Below are 13777 nucleotides of genomic sequence, written 5' to 3'. Positions count from 1 at the left end.
CAATGAAGCAGAAGTAGATATTTTTCTGGAATTCCCTTTTTCTGTGATCCAACAGATGTTGATGATTTTATCTCTGTTTCCTCTGCCTTTCCTAAACCCAGCTAGTACATCTAGAAATTCTTGGTTCACGTACTTTTGAAGCCTAGCTTGAAGTATCTTGAGCATTACCTTACTAGTATGTGAAATGAGCATAATTGTAGGGTAGTATGAACATTCTTATAATTCTTATAATTAGATGTCTTTAATACAGCTTTTCATAGTTTTAAAATTTGGAATATTTGAGGAGTCCAAATCAAGTCAGCTCTGAGTTTTAACTCATTTACAGGGAAGGCCAGCAGACTAAACTAGTGTGTCCTACTCCTCTGTAGCCCCAACTCACTGTGAAATGACAGAGGGGAGAAATTTACAGGCAGAAATTTGTAAATCCATAACTGAGAGTGGGAACAGATGGAGTGACCATCAGCAAAGCAGACACTTTGCAGGTTCCAGAAGACAGAAGACAGATGGTGCTGGTGGATGAACCAGAGTGGAGAAAGCCCCAGAGAAGCAGAGCCGTGAGGGAAGCTGCCAGTGCAGTCTCTCTCCCCACAGACTCCTGAAGGGACTTCCAGCTTGAGTCTGTAGCAGCGGAGAGTGGAAGAGATGCTAGGACATGGTAGTAAGTAAAAGAGGATATATTAAGAGCTAATTGGATATGCTGCCCACTCACCCAACCCATGCAAAGATTGCACAACATTGGTTACCACGCTGATTTTGGAAATCTACTTTCAAAAAACCTTGTTTTTAAACTCTCAGCCTGAGGAGGACTAGGAGTTCTGATGCACGAGCTAGTGCCCCAGATAATACCCTCCTTATTTTGATATTTGGAAAAAGATCCTACCTGTCAACCTGTTTCTTGCCCATGAACCCTGAAGTAAGGCGTTTCCACTAAAATGCCAGTGAACATAGATTCTGTTACCTCTGCTGATCTGTCATGGTAGCAGATCTACCCAGCAACAGAAGAAACCTGCTACAGTGAACTGGGAAACAAGAGGAAAGAAAGCCTAGCCAGGGGTGATGTGAAAGAATAAAAAGTGTAATATGAGATACTATTGCCTGATGAGTAAAGGATATGATTCACAAAATTCATAAGAACATGGAAAAAATGATCACCCTCATCATGTAATCAAAGGTGTAATTAGAAACAGATCATTCCCCCATTATATAATTAGCAGATTTTTAAAAAGAATGTTCATTCCTAATAGGAATGTTGTGAATGATTGTATAACACTTTTGAAAAGCATTGGACAGTATATCTGATAAACCTTAAACAATCCATTAACTCATACAGTTCCTTAAAATATGCCTCATGGAAAGTATTTTAAATGTAGAAATAAATAGATGGTTATCCATTTAGAAGAACTCTAAACAACCATAATGTCTTATATAAGAGTTTTTAAGTAGACTTTCTACATCTATACATTGATGGGATTAAATTAAATTAAAAAATAAAAATGGCAGCTATAAGGTTAACCAAAAGAACATAGAAAAAGCAAGTGACTTAAGTGGAAAGAGATGCAAAGGGCAAACTTGTGTGTTGCAACTTAGTAACATCTTCCCCCCACATCTGTCACTTATTGTAAGATCTTGAAGTCAGGGATTCTGACTGGCTCATCTGTATACCCACCCACCAGCCCCTCCCAATGCCTAGCACAGTATCTGGTCCTTAATAAATATATGTTCACTCAGAAAATGGGCATAAGAAGAAGAAACAGAAAGGAAATCCAAAAGCAAACCAAAAGATCAGGGAAGCCACTATACAAAGAGAAAGCTAATAACTTAATGAAACATGCATCCCAAAGTGGGCACTGACAGGTGTCTTCATGTAAACCAGAGGCCATACTTAGATTCTTCTAAAGTATTTCATTTGCTAACAACTGTTTACTGCTAAAACTTTTTGTCAGTATTTCTTCTACTATGTAGCTTGATATGGGGCTCAGACGGTAAAGAATCTGCCTGCAGTGTAGGAGACCTTGGTTCGATCCCTGGGTTGGGAAGATCCCCTGGAGAAGGGAATGGCTACCCACTCCAGCATTCTTGTATGAAGAATTCAATGGCCAGAAGAGCCTGGCAGACTATGTCCATGGGGTTGCAAAGAGTCAGACATGACTGAGCAACTTACACTTTAATGTCATTCAGTTAATCAAATGCCCTATTTATTTTTAAGTTGGATCCTTAAGACATGGGTAATTCAATTATTTTTTTCTGGTTCCACTTTTTTAATCAGAAGAGTTTTCATAGCCAATATCAGGTTTATAAATATATCTGAGAAATTCAAAATAGCAGTAGTTACACACCTAATTTATAGTTCAGATGCAGTAGAATCTAAAGCAGGTATAAATTGCATAAATCATACTTTTTTCTTCTATTAAATTTAGGCTTTGACTATTCGTCTAATTTTGTAGTTCTTAAGTTCAGTAAATAACATGTATTGAATTTTCAAATAGGTAAAATACCTGGTTCAGAACTCAAGATCATTGTTCTGTATCTTGCCATAGTTAGCCTAGGAATGCAGAAGCAAAACATGTATTCTTTATAATTAATAATTATTAAATGTTTCTACATAATCTTATTTTTAAAACACATTTAGGGGTTCAAAGACAAATGTTAAAATAGCTGCAAATAATAGTTTGTCAGTCTTTCTCTTCCACCTTTCAGGTTCCACCCTGTTCCTTATTTCTCAGCATTGCTGAAATCACGTCATAGTATGGTAGCAAAACCTCTGGGGCTGGAGTAAGAAAACTTCTTATACTTAGGCTATACTTAGATTCTTCTTTTAAAATATTTTGATCTGTTAAAAGGTCAGTATCGATTTCCATCATTTTCTAGCACCAGCTCTTTTCACACACCCCCACTCCCCTAAAAAGGCCACTTGTTTCTCTTCCTTTCCTTACCCCAATCAACTCTAGCCTTAAAAGGGAAGTTGGGTACTTTGGATTGAATTGTCCCTTCACCCCTCGCATTTGATCTGTCCCCAGATTTGATTGATGTTTTTTATCTTAACGTCTCATATCCATCCCCGTCTCCTCCCTGGCCCAGACTCGAGTCACCGTTGCCCTGTAGCCTTGCCGCTGTCCTGCCTTCCGAGTTGTGCTCTTGGACTGAAGAGCTGGTGGTTCTGAGTGCACGCATGCTCAGTCGCTTCAGCCGTGTCTGACTCTTTGTGACCGTGTGGACTGTCGCCCACCAGGTTCCTCTGTCTGTGGGATTCTCCAGGCAAGAAGACTGAGTGGGTTGCCATTTCCTTCTCCAGGGGATCTTCCCGATCCAGGGATCAAACCCTGGATTGCAGGCAGATTCTTTATCACTGAGGAAAAAAACTAAATTACTGGCATGTAAACTTCTGTATTTAGTCAGTTTTACTTAGAGCTTCATCTCTCACCACCATCCCCAAAGTTCAGCTCATCTGCTGATGCTTTGTCTTTCAAGTGTCAGCTTAGTTGTGACTTTCTCCTGAGCTCTAGACACTTTTTGTTAGTCTTAACTGTGGTGAGGGCTTTGCCTCTGTGCTGCTGGTAATAATACTGACGGGGGGCTGAATATACCTGGCATATAAAAGTAGGGCCTTCTAAAAAGATGCCTGAATGTTTACATTACCCATACTTAAATGATGTGTATTTAGACATCTTACAGGTGCTATTCATCTTAACCTTAGTTTTACAAACAAACTGAGATCGAAGGAAATAAAGTAATTTCAAGCCTTCCCATGAATTTGAGTCTGTGCTTTGATGTCTGACAACATGTCTGGCAAGTCAGATAAATAAATTTATTATGCAGACAAGGCAAATTGTTAAGTCATCTTAACCCTTAACAGAATGTAATTTTTTTTTAGTTCAGTCTTTGTTATAATTTTGTGTTCTTATTCAGTGCAGTTTGGATTGTTGGAAAATATTAAGTTATTACATTTCGGAAGTAAAACATTGCCTCAGGGACTTTCTGACTTTGTTGCTTCTTTTGAGCTGATCAAATACCTTAAAATAAAGTAGGACCTTCTAAGAGTTCAGGGTATCAGTTACTACTTACATTATGTTTCACTTGGATGTGCTTCCATTTTCTCTTTTTAATAATAACTAAGTAATAAGATTTTGTTTATAAATATTCAAAATATAGTAGCGTCTTTGCTATTTAAAAATTGTCAAAGATTGGGACCCCCAAAACATGAAACACAGAAAATTGATAAATTGGACTTCATCAAAATTAAAAGCTTCTTACTCTCCAGAAAACATATTAAGAAAATGTAAAGATAAGCCACAGACTGGGAGAAATACTTTCAAGATAATGTTTCTGGTAAAAGGTTTGATTCCAGAATATCCAAAGAACTCTTATGAATCACTTAAAAAAAAAAACCCAATTTTTAAAAATGGGCAAAAGATTTTAACTCCAAGGACATAAAATAGCAAGTAACCACACTGAAAGATGCCCAACATGATTAGTCATTAGGAAAATGCAAATTAAAACCACAATGTAATTACTACTACACATCCAGTAGACCACTTAACATGAAAAGCCTGTGGCTGTGACTGTACCAGGATGGGGAGCAACTGGAAATCTCATACATTTACGTACCATACAGTTTAGCAATCCCACTCCTAAGTATTCCCAGAGAAATGAAAGCTTATAGGTATACAAAGACCGGTACACCTCTGTTTATAGCTTCTTTATTCATAACATTTTAAAAATAGAAACTCCCTGAATAAATGTGAATTGATAAATTATGCTACTTGCAGACAATGGAATACTATCCAACAGTTTAAAAAAAGGGGGGGGGGGAATCACATCCTACCTATACGTGTAACAGTATGACTATATCTCAAAAGCCTTAGCTGGGTGGAAGAAACAGGCACAAAAGACTGTGTACAATATGATCCATTTATATATAACATTCTGGAAAATAGGAACTAAGATCAGTGGCTGCCATGGGATGGAGTGATCATAGGAAACTGACTGCGAAGAGGTAAACCTTCCGGGGTGATAGAAATGGCGTGTGTCTTAGATTGTGGTGGTGTTCCATGGCTGTATATGTTTATCAAAGCTCATAAAAGGGGCAGTGTTATTGTATGTAATCAGCTTGCCTTAAAAGAAAATGTTAAAGTCAGCTTTTAACATCAGAAATTATCTTCACAAATTTAAGGGCAAAGAAAGCTAGGAGATAGTTCAGATGACTCCTAAGTCAGGTCCTTTGTCTCTTGACTCAATGGTCAAAAATTTTTTCATTGTGAAGTAATTTTTATATATTAGAAATTAAGTCTTTCTTACTAGAGTTTTGTCCCTTTACCAATATACGATCTTCTTGTCCCAAGACCAGGATCTACTTTCATTTATCTTCATAAAGTCACCCTTTCTGTTACCTAAGTATTATTATTGTCTTCATGAATATCTTACAGTTTGTTCATTTTATTCTTAGTTATGCGTTCTTAAGAGTCTTGTTGTAAATTGAGCCTTCCATTATATATTCTAACTGCTTATTTGAAAAGAAATTTATTTTTCACATAATGTATTGATTATGTAACCATTTACCTTTGAAATTTCTCATTTGTAGTAATTTTTCAGTTGATTCTTTTGGCCTCACTATGAAAGCATCATTGGTATAAGCAGTGGACTTTGAGTTTTATCAGATATCATTCCAGATCATATAATCTATGACTTTTCTATTAATATAAAGAATTAGATTGATTTTCTGAAATGTAAAGACATCTTTGTTTTTCTGGTTGAATCCCACCTGGTTACTTTTATTCTTTTAATGTGCTGGATTCTAACATTTTTTATTTAGATTTTTTGCATCATATTTGCATTATAGATCACCAGTCTGCTTTTCCTTTAGTCTCTCTTTGTTAGGAACTTTACATCAATGTTTAACTAGCTCTCAAAAAAGAATTTGGAGGCTTTCTGTATGTTCTGAAATATTAAATTGTATTAATAAGACATGTTCTTTAAATGGTTGAAAAAATACACCAGTGATACTATCTGTATCTGATCCAGTAATAAACCTGAATAGACTCAAATCCCTTTCAAATTAGAATTGTGTATCTTGCTTTCTTGGTCAAGTACTCAATTGTTTATTTTCTAGTAAATTTCTTTATTGAGCAGCTATTCTTAATGCAGATAGGGATTGTCATTTGTAAGTTGTCTGTATGAACCACTTTTCACTTGGAGGATGAGTCACTAATTTGGCCTCTACTTACTTACGCTTAGTAATGGTTTGTAATGATTTGCTCGGAACTGAACTTCCATGATCATAGCCTTTCATGGGCTATTCAAATTGGAGGGGAAAGAGATGTTTCATTTAATCTCTTTTTAACAAAGAATCTCTCAGTAATAACTTCTACCATCTAATGGTTTTATTAAACTAAAGTCTAATGATAAGTGTCTCTATTTTGAAAGTCTTAAAAAGGTGGTAATGAACTCTGGAAATAAAAAGATCATTGGGCTTATTGTTTTTAGTGGACAAGGAGGATTGTTTAAGACCTTACTTGGTAGAGTATTCCTTATTGGAGAACTAGGTTGATCACTTCTTAGAAATTTTCATAAAGTGAGACCTTAGCGTTTCTGTTGGAGATCTGTGGTCTGAAGCGCTGTGACCGACTTCGTACTGGTGTGGCAGGGTGAATCATAACCCAACCACAAGATACCCATGGTCCCCATAACCTTTGACTATTAACTCCTGTGGCAAAGGGTACAGGTGTGATGAAGTTAAGGGTTTGGGGATGATTTTCTGGATTATCCTTGGGGGCCTTAAATGTAATCACAAGTCTCATCACGAGTCTGCCTGTAAGAGGGAGGCAGAGGAAGATTTGACTGCAGTGAAGGAGAAGGCTGCATGACCGCAGAAGCAGAGGTGGTGGTGATGCAGCCAGGAGCCAAGGAAAGCCAGTCCCTAGAAGTAGAAGCGGTAAAGAGCAGATTCGCCTCTGGAGGCTCCAGAAGGAACCTGCCCTACTGACACGTTGAATTTAGCCTCTGAAAATTCATTTTGGACTTCTGACAACAGGAGCTCTTAAGATGATAAATTTTGTATTGTTTTCAGTTCACTTGCTCAGTTGCGTCCGACTCTTTGTGACCCCGTGGACCGCAGCATGCCAGGGGTGCTGGGCTCCCTGCCCATCACCAACTCCTGAAGCTTACTCAAACTCATGTCCATTGAGTGGGTGATGCCATCCAACTATCTCATCCTCTGTAATCCCCTTCTCCTCCTGCCTTCAATCTTTCCCAACATCAGGGTCTTCCAGTGAGTCAGTTCTTCATAGCAGGTGGCCAAATTATTGGAGTTTCAGCTTCAACATCAGTCCTACCAATGAACACCCAGGACTGATCTCCTTTAGGATGGACTGATTGGATCTCCTTGCAGTCCAAGGGACTCTCAAGAGTCTTCTCCAACACCACAGGTCAAAAGCATCAATTCTTCAGTGCTCAGCTTTCTTTATAGTCCAACTCTCACATCCATACATGACTACTGGAAAACCCATAGCCCTGACTAGACAGACCTTTGTTGGCAAAATAATGTCTCTGCTTTTTAATATGCTGTCTCTGTTGGTCATAATCATAATTTTTCTTCCAAGGAGCAAGCATCTTAATTTCACGGCTGCAGTCACCATCTGCAGTGATTTTGGAGTCCAAAAGAACCCCCTATAAATGTGTGGTATTTGTTACAGTGACAGGAAACTTAATTCGGTATATGTGTATGTGCCCAATTGCTCAGTCCTGTCCAATTCTTTGCGACCCCATGACTGTAGCCCACCAGGCTCCTCTGTCCATGAAATTTCCCAGGCAAAAACACTAGAGTTGGTAGCCATCTTCTACTCCAGGGGATCGTCCCAACCCAGGGATCAAACCCACGTCTCTTGTGTCTTCTTCAGTGGCAGGTGGATTCTTCACCACCATGCTACCTGGAAGCCCCTTAAGACAATATGGGTACCTGTTAACTAAACATAGGAGAGCAGGGACCTAGGCCTGTGGAATTCAGCTTCACATCCTCAGTCCCTAGAACTGTGCCTTATGTATTTTAATAAGGCAAGCACTGAGTGTATTTGTTAATGGAGGATGGGAAGGAAAGAGGGAGGGGAAAAAATCATATAATTTATCATTTAAATCAACATTGTGAGCATGGTGTAGGTATCTAGCTTCTGGGTGAAGCAGAGAAATGCAGTAAGGTTGAAAACTTGAAGGCCACCGGTAACCATAGATTCTACAGTATTGTTCTGGGACATCACTTTTTAAAAATAGAACTGCCGTCCGTTCAATCGTTCAGTAGTGTCTGACTCTTTGTGACCCCATGGACTGCAGCACGCCAGGCTTCCCTGTCCATCACCAACTCCCAGAGCTGGCTCAGACTCATGTCATTCAAGCTGGTGATGCCATCTGACCAACTCGAACTGCCATATGATCCAGCAAGTCCACTTCTGGGTATTTCTCCAAACGAAATGAAAACACTTAACTCAAAAGATATATGCACCCCCTCATTCATTGCAGCATTACTGACAGTAGCCAAGACATGGAAGCAACCTTAGCGTCTATCAGCATATTAATGGTTGAAGAAAGTGTGGCATATATGTACAATGTAATATATTACTCAGCCGTCAAAAAAAAATGAAATCTTGCCATTTGTGACATGGATGGACCTTGAGGGCATTATGCTAATGAAATAAGTCAGAGAAAGATAAATACTATAGGATTTCACTTATATGTGAGATCTAAAAAAAACAAAACCAAGCTTGTAGATACAGCGAACAGATTGGTGGTTGCCAGGATTGGGGTGAGGGAGCAAACAGTGAAGGGGATTAAAAGGTACACACTTGCAGTAAAAAAATAAGTCACGGGGATGAAATGTTACCCCAAAGGTGACAGGGAGGAGGCAGTTGTGTAATTAAAAAAAAATTTTTAACAGTGGGAGGTAGAAAATAATTGAGAAACCAAATCAAACAATTTGCAGTTCAGGGATCCCTAACTCTTTACTTGCAGAGGGAAAGCACAAATGCGTACACATACATGGAGAAGTCGTATTTCTCCATGAGAGGTCTAACTTCTCAAAGAAGTTAAAATTCAGGTTCAGTTCTCTAATTCCTAGTTTGTTTAGTGTGCCAGGAAAGTAGTTAATAATACTTTTACCAAGTGGATGCGGGAAATAAGCAGATTTACGTTATTAGTTTATTGTATGACTAATTTTAATTTTAAAAAACAAGCCGTATGTTCACATTATACAAAAATCAAAATGTTGGTTAGCCAAACACCATTATCCCAAGTCTGTTCACCAGTGACTTAGTTTCCATCCTCACAGGCAACCCTGTGTTACCATTTTTTATATTCTTTCGGGTAGATAAACAAGTGAACTTCTAAATCCCCTTTTTCTCATCTTTTTATGCAGTTCATTGCTTACAAGGTGTATTGTTCTGTATCTTATTTTTTTCACTTTACCAATATGTTTTGGCTCCCTCCATATCAGTGGGTAAAGAGCATCTGTTTTTCTGTGACTCAGTGGTAAACAGCTTGCCTGCCAATGAAGGAGACACAGGTTCAATCCCTGGGTCAGAAAGTTCCCTGAAGGAGGAAATGGCAACCCACTCCAGTATTCTTGCCTGGGAAATCCCATGGACAGAGGAGCTGGCAAGCTGTAGTCCATGGGGTCACAGAAGAGTTGGCCACAACTTAGCAACTAAACAACAGCAACACAGACTTTTTCTGTGGTCACTAATTAGTTTGTGTTTCCAGTTTATGCTTCCACTGCAGAGAAGGAATGTGCCTGTTTGTCTGCCAGGAAGGAACAAGCTTTTTCTGTAGATGAGGGGAAAGAAAAGGTTATTTAGACTTGCCGTCCACATACGTTCTCTGTTGCATGTTCTTCTTAGTTTTCTTTTGTTTACAGCCCTTTAAAAACATAAAGCCATTCTTAGCCACAGACCATACAAAAAGTCGACCAAGGAGGCAATAGTTTACTGGTCCTTGCAAACATATTGATAGCAATCTGATGGGTAAAACAATTGAGTCCCCATCTAATCTTATTTGTATTTCTTTTATAAGCAAGGTTGAACCTACTAGAGCCATTTGTATCTTATTGTTGATTTTATTTGTAGTAACTTTTTATATCGAGAAATTACCTCATCTTTGAAATGGATCACAAAATATTTGCCTCAGTTTATCTTTTCATTCTGCTTATAGAAGTTTTTGCCACAAAGAAATTGTTCTAAGTAGTAAAATTTATCAAAGTTATGCTCAGTCGTGTCCAGCTCTTTGTAACCCCATGGACTGTAGCCTACCAGGCTCCCCCATCTGTGGGATTCTCCAGACAAGAATACTGGAGTGGGTTGCCATTTCCTTCTCCAGGAGATCTTCCCAACCCAGGGATCGAACCCGGGTCTCCCTCATTGCAGGCAGACGCTTTACCATCTGAGTCACCGGGAAGCTCAAAGTTATGTTATGACTTGGGTTTTAGATAGTACTTTATGCCTTTCCCATTCTAAGATTATAAGACAAATTTTGTGAGGTTTTTTTTTCTGGTGCTTTTGTGATTTCACTGTGTCATTTAAACCTCGGATACACTTAACAGTTTTGGGTTTTTTTCCCCAGATAGCTCACCAGTTGTCCCATTACCATGTGAATTACCCTCTGTGCTTCCCTCCCCCACTGTCCACCTGAAGTGCCACCTTTATTACACGCTAAACTATAGTCTGTACTTGGATCTATTTCTGTATATCCTGATCAGTGTTCCGTTGATCTTATCTAGACAGGCTTACTTTTGAATTCCAACTGCCTCACTAAATTGCTCTGTGAATCATATTTCATTGAGGAAATACAGATGCAGTTAAATAAACAGCCAGACCTACCTGCAGCCTGTACGTCTTGCTTCACCACCACATCTGTTACAGAGGAGGCAGTGTCCCTGCTCTTGTGTGTCCGGGGTCCCTACTCCTCTGGTCTACAACTCATAGAGTCACTTTGCTCCTAGAGGCGCTGTCTCTTCTTCATCATTAGTTTCTGCCTCTTTTAGATGATTGTCATATAAACATCCCTTAAGAATATTTAAGAAGCAACCCACACTAAAATCTATGTTCATCTATGGCCCTGTTTCTCCATTAGTCTTCAAAGTTCGTCTCTTCACCTTCTGTTTTCTCTTCAACCCACCCCATTCAGGCTGTGGTTTCTATCTCAGTGATGAAATGACTCTTCCCAAGATCACTGGCAGCCTCCATCTGCCAAACTTAGTCATGGCCTGTGGGAGAGAGTCCCGTGCTTTCAGCCCTTGCACCTCTTCCATTCATTCTCCACACACCAGCCATGGTAATCTTTTTTAAAATGGATGAAATTATGTCACAGTCTTGCTTACACCCTCTCCAGAGTCTTCCCATTACAGTTACAATCAAACTCAAACACCTTTCCATGGTCTTCAAGGCTTTTTATGATTTAGTCTCTGCTCCCTCTCTGTCTCACCTCCCGTTTACGTTCCCTGATACTCACGGACGCCGTCCACTCTGGCCTTCGTCCAGCCCCTAAAATGGGGCAAACCCTTTGCTGTCTTGGGCCTCTGTACTTGTCTTTCCCTGTGTCTAGAGTGCTTTTCCCTCAGAGCTGGCTGGTTTCTTTATAAAATTCAGATCTCAGCTCAAATGCTGCCTCATCACAGGACTCACCCTTGGTCATCCTGGTTAAAGTAGCCTGTCCCCACTGTCTCTATCCCAGTGCCTCTGTGTTCTCCATTGCACTTAGCACCAGTGGAAGAGTCTTATTTCTATGTGTGTTGTCTTAGGTTCCAACATCTAGACCAGAGATTGGGACCTGAGTTGTGGAAAGCCAGGTTTTTTAATTGGGGCTGAGGAGTGTCTCCTTGGTGGGATCTTTTCCTGGATAGCCTCTTAAAAGTAGTGGATCTGCACCTCATAGTTACTGAGGAATGTTTGCACTTTGGGAAACTGTCTTTGGGAATCTTTGCACTTTCTAAGTCACAGACTGAATTGTTAATTTTTCTGAAAGAGAAAATGTTTTAACCCAGTTGGTGTAACTGCTAACTAATTTTTTGCTTTAAAAGCATACATACTCAACTCTTAGAATATTAATTGATACGGTAACACCCTCAGCTCTTATGGTAGAACTGTTTTAAAAATAAAATGGTAGTTACGTAGCCATGAAGTGATTACAGCTGCCAGCAAGTAAAGATCATAAGAGTGAGAAGTAAGTCATTTCCTGCCTTTATTAGGAATGCCAGCAACAGCATGCTCCATAAGCTTTCTTAGATGAGGTGTCTTTTAGACTTCTGCTTATCTGAAGTACACTGTTAATTTTCACTGTTTCTGAGCAGTGGTAATCATTTTGTCCTTGGTGTCCAGGAAAAAGAGGGACTCAATCCTTGTTTATTGAGTTAAATTGAACTACTAACCTTCAAATGTGGATTCCTTATCATACACTTCACAGTTTGGGTTGCCTCTACTAAAAAATGTTTATGACATAAGAATAATAGGATCAAAAATTGTGTATATAGTGTGATCTCAGTTATGCTCACAAGTTGCAGCTTGTGAAAGGTATGCTGTGACTCTCTCAAATATGTCTCAACTTACTCCTATTGTTATATGGATAGCAAGATTTGGGATTTTTTTTTTCCTTAAGACTTTTCTATATTGGGCAGATAGGCAAATGGGCATGATTTCTGGGGCGGCCTGAGCAACATCCAGCTCTTGGGTGCCCTGCACAACCAGTGTGTGGAGCACAAACCCAAAGCTGACTGTCCTCACCGGAACTTGTGATGGAATCTCTAGTAGCAGTAACTGCTTTATACCAGTACCATCCAAAGCACTCCCCAGGTTAAGTCAGACTCCAACATTTATTTGTTCCTTTGACATACATGTACTGATGTTGCCAAGTCAAGTAAACCAGCAGACACAGCACCCATATTCAAGTTGCTTCCAGTATTTTAGGAAGAATACCTATATTAGGAAGAACACACTTGAGCAGTTCCAGCTCGTGGTAATGGTTATGAAGGAAAGGTATCATGTACCATGTGAGCACAGAGCAGGGGAGAGCCTAGTTTAGGTGGAGAGTTTCAGGTAAGCTGAAACCTCAAAACTGAGAGGAGTTAGCCAAGTGGGGGAAACGGCATGATAAAAGCCAGGAGGCAGAGAAGAGCACGTGAAGAATCAAGAGAGACCAGTGTGGGTCTGATGCAGCCAAACTGGGAGAGATGAATGAGCATGAGATGGAGAAGTGGGCAGTGTGAGGGGTGTTCTGTGAGTTGCAGCTTGTGAAAGGTATGCTGTGACCGAAACAAGTCAGAGATGCTGAGAAGGTACCTCTAACCTCTAAAGAAGGAACCGCCCCCTCCAACCTCTAAAAACAAAAAGTCTTGCACGGGCCTCCACACAGACTTCATGTTTGCTCTGACCTCACTGCCTCTTTTTCTAAGGACTGGTACCATGACCAAAGGTAACTGGGTACCATTAGCGTGCATCACCACTCCAGCTAGCTCCTGGGGGAAACTGGTCTTTCCACATTGAGCACATAAATCTAGTAAACAAATGCGTGTTCTAAGGAAAGTGAGGGCATGCTAGATTCATGTATTTAAGTTAGGTTACCCATCCCATCACAGTATATACAGATGTTCCAGTAACATGATCCTCGGGAGCTGGGGTGCACAGTGTTAGATTCTACTTATACTTCAACTTCCAAGTTGTCAGAATAAGATTTCTTTTCTCTCTCTTCTTTTTTTTTTTTTGGTCAGTTGTTTCTTACTGAAGTTAGAAGAAACGTCTCTTTAATTATT

At 39.6% G+C, this 13777-nt stretch overlaps 1 protein-coding gene across 5 annotated transcripts in view; it reads left to right on the top strand.

Annotated features, from left to right (window-relative positions):
- RALA (RAS like proto-oncogene A) overlaps positions 1–13777 on the top strand; it is a 68881-nt gene that overhangs the window by 42979 nt on the left and 12125 nt on the right. The gene's annotated exons all lie outside the window — the stretch shown is intronic.

The sequence above is a fragment of the Dama dama genome, chromosome 18 (genome assembly GCF_033118175.1).
Source record: "Dama dama isolate Ldn47 chromosome 18, ASM3311817v1, whole genome shotgun sequence".
NCBI lineage: Eukaryota > Metazoa > Chordata > Mammalia > Artiodactyla > Cervidae > Dama > Dama dama.
This window is presented reverse-complemented; position numbering and strand designations above follow the sequence as displayed.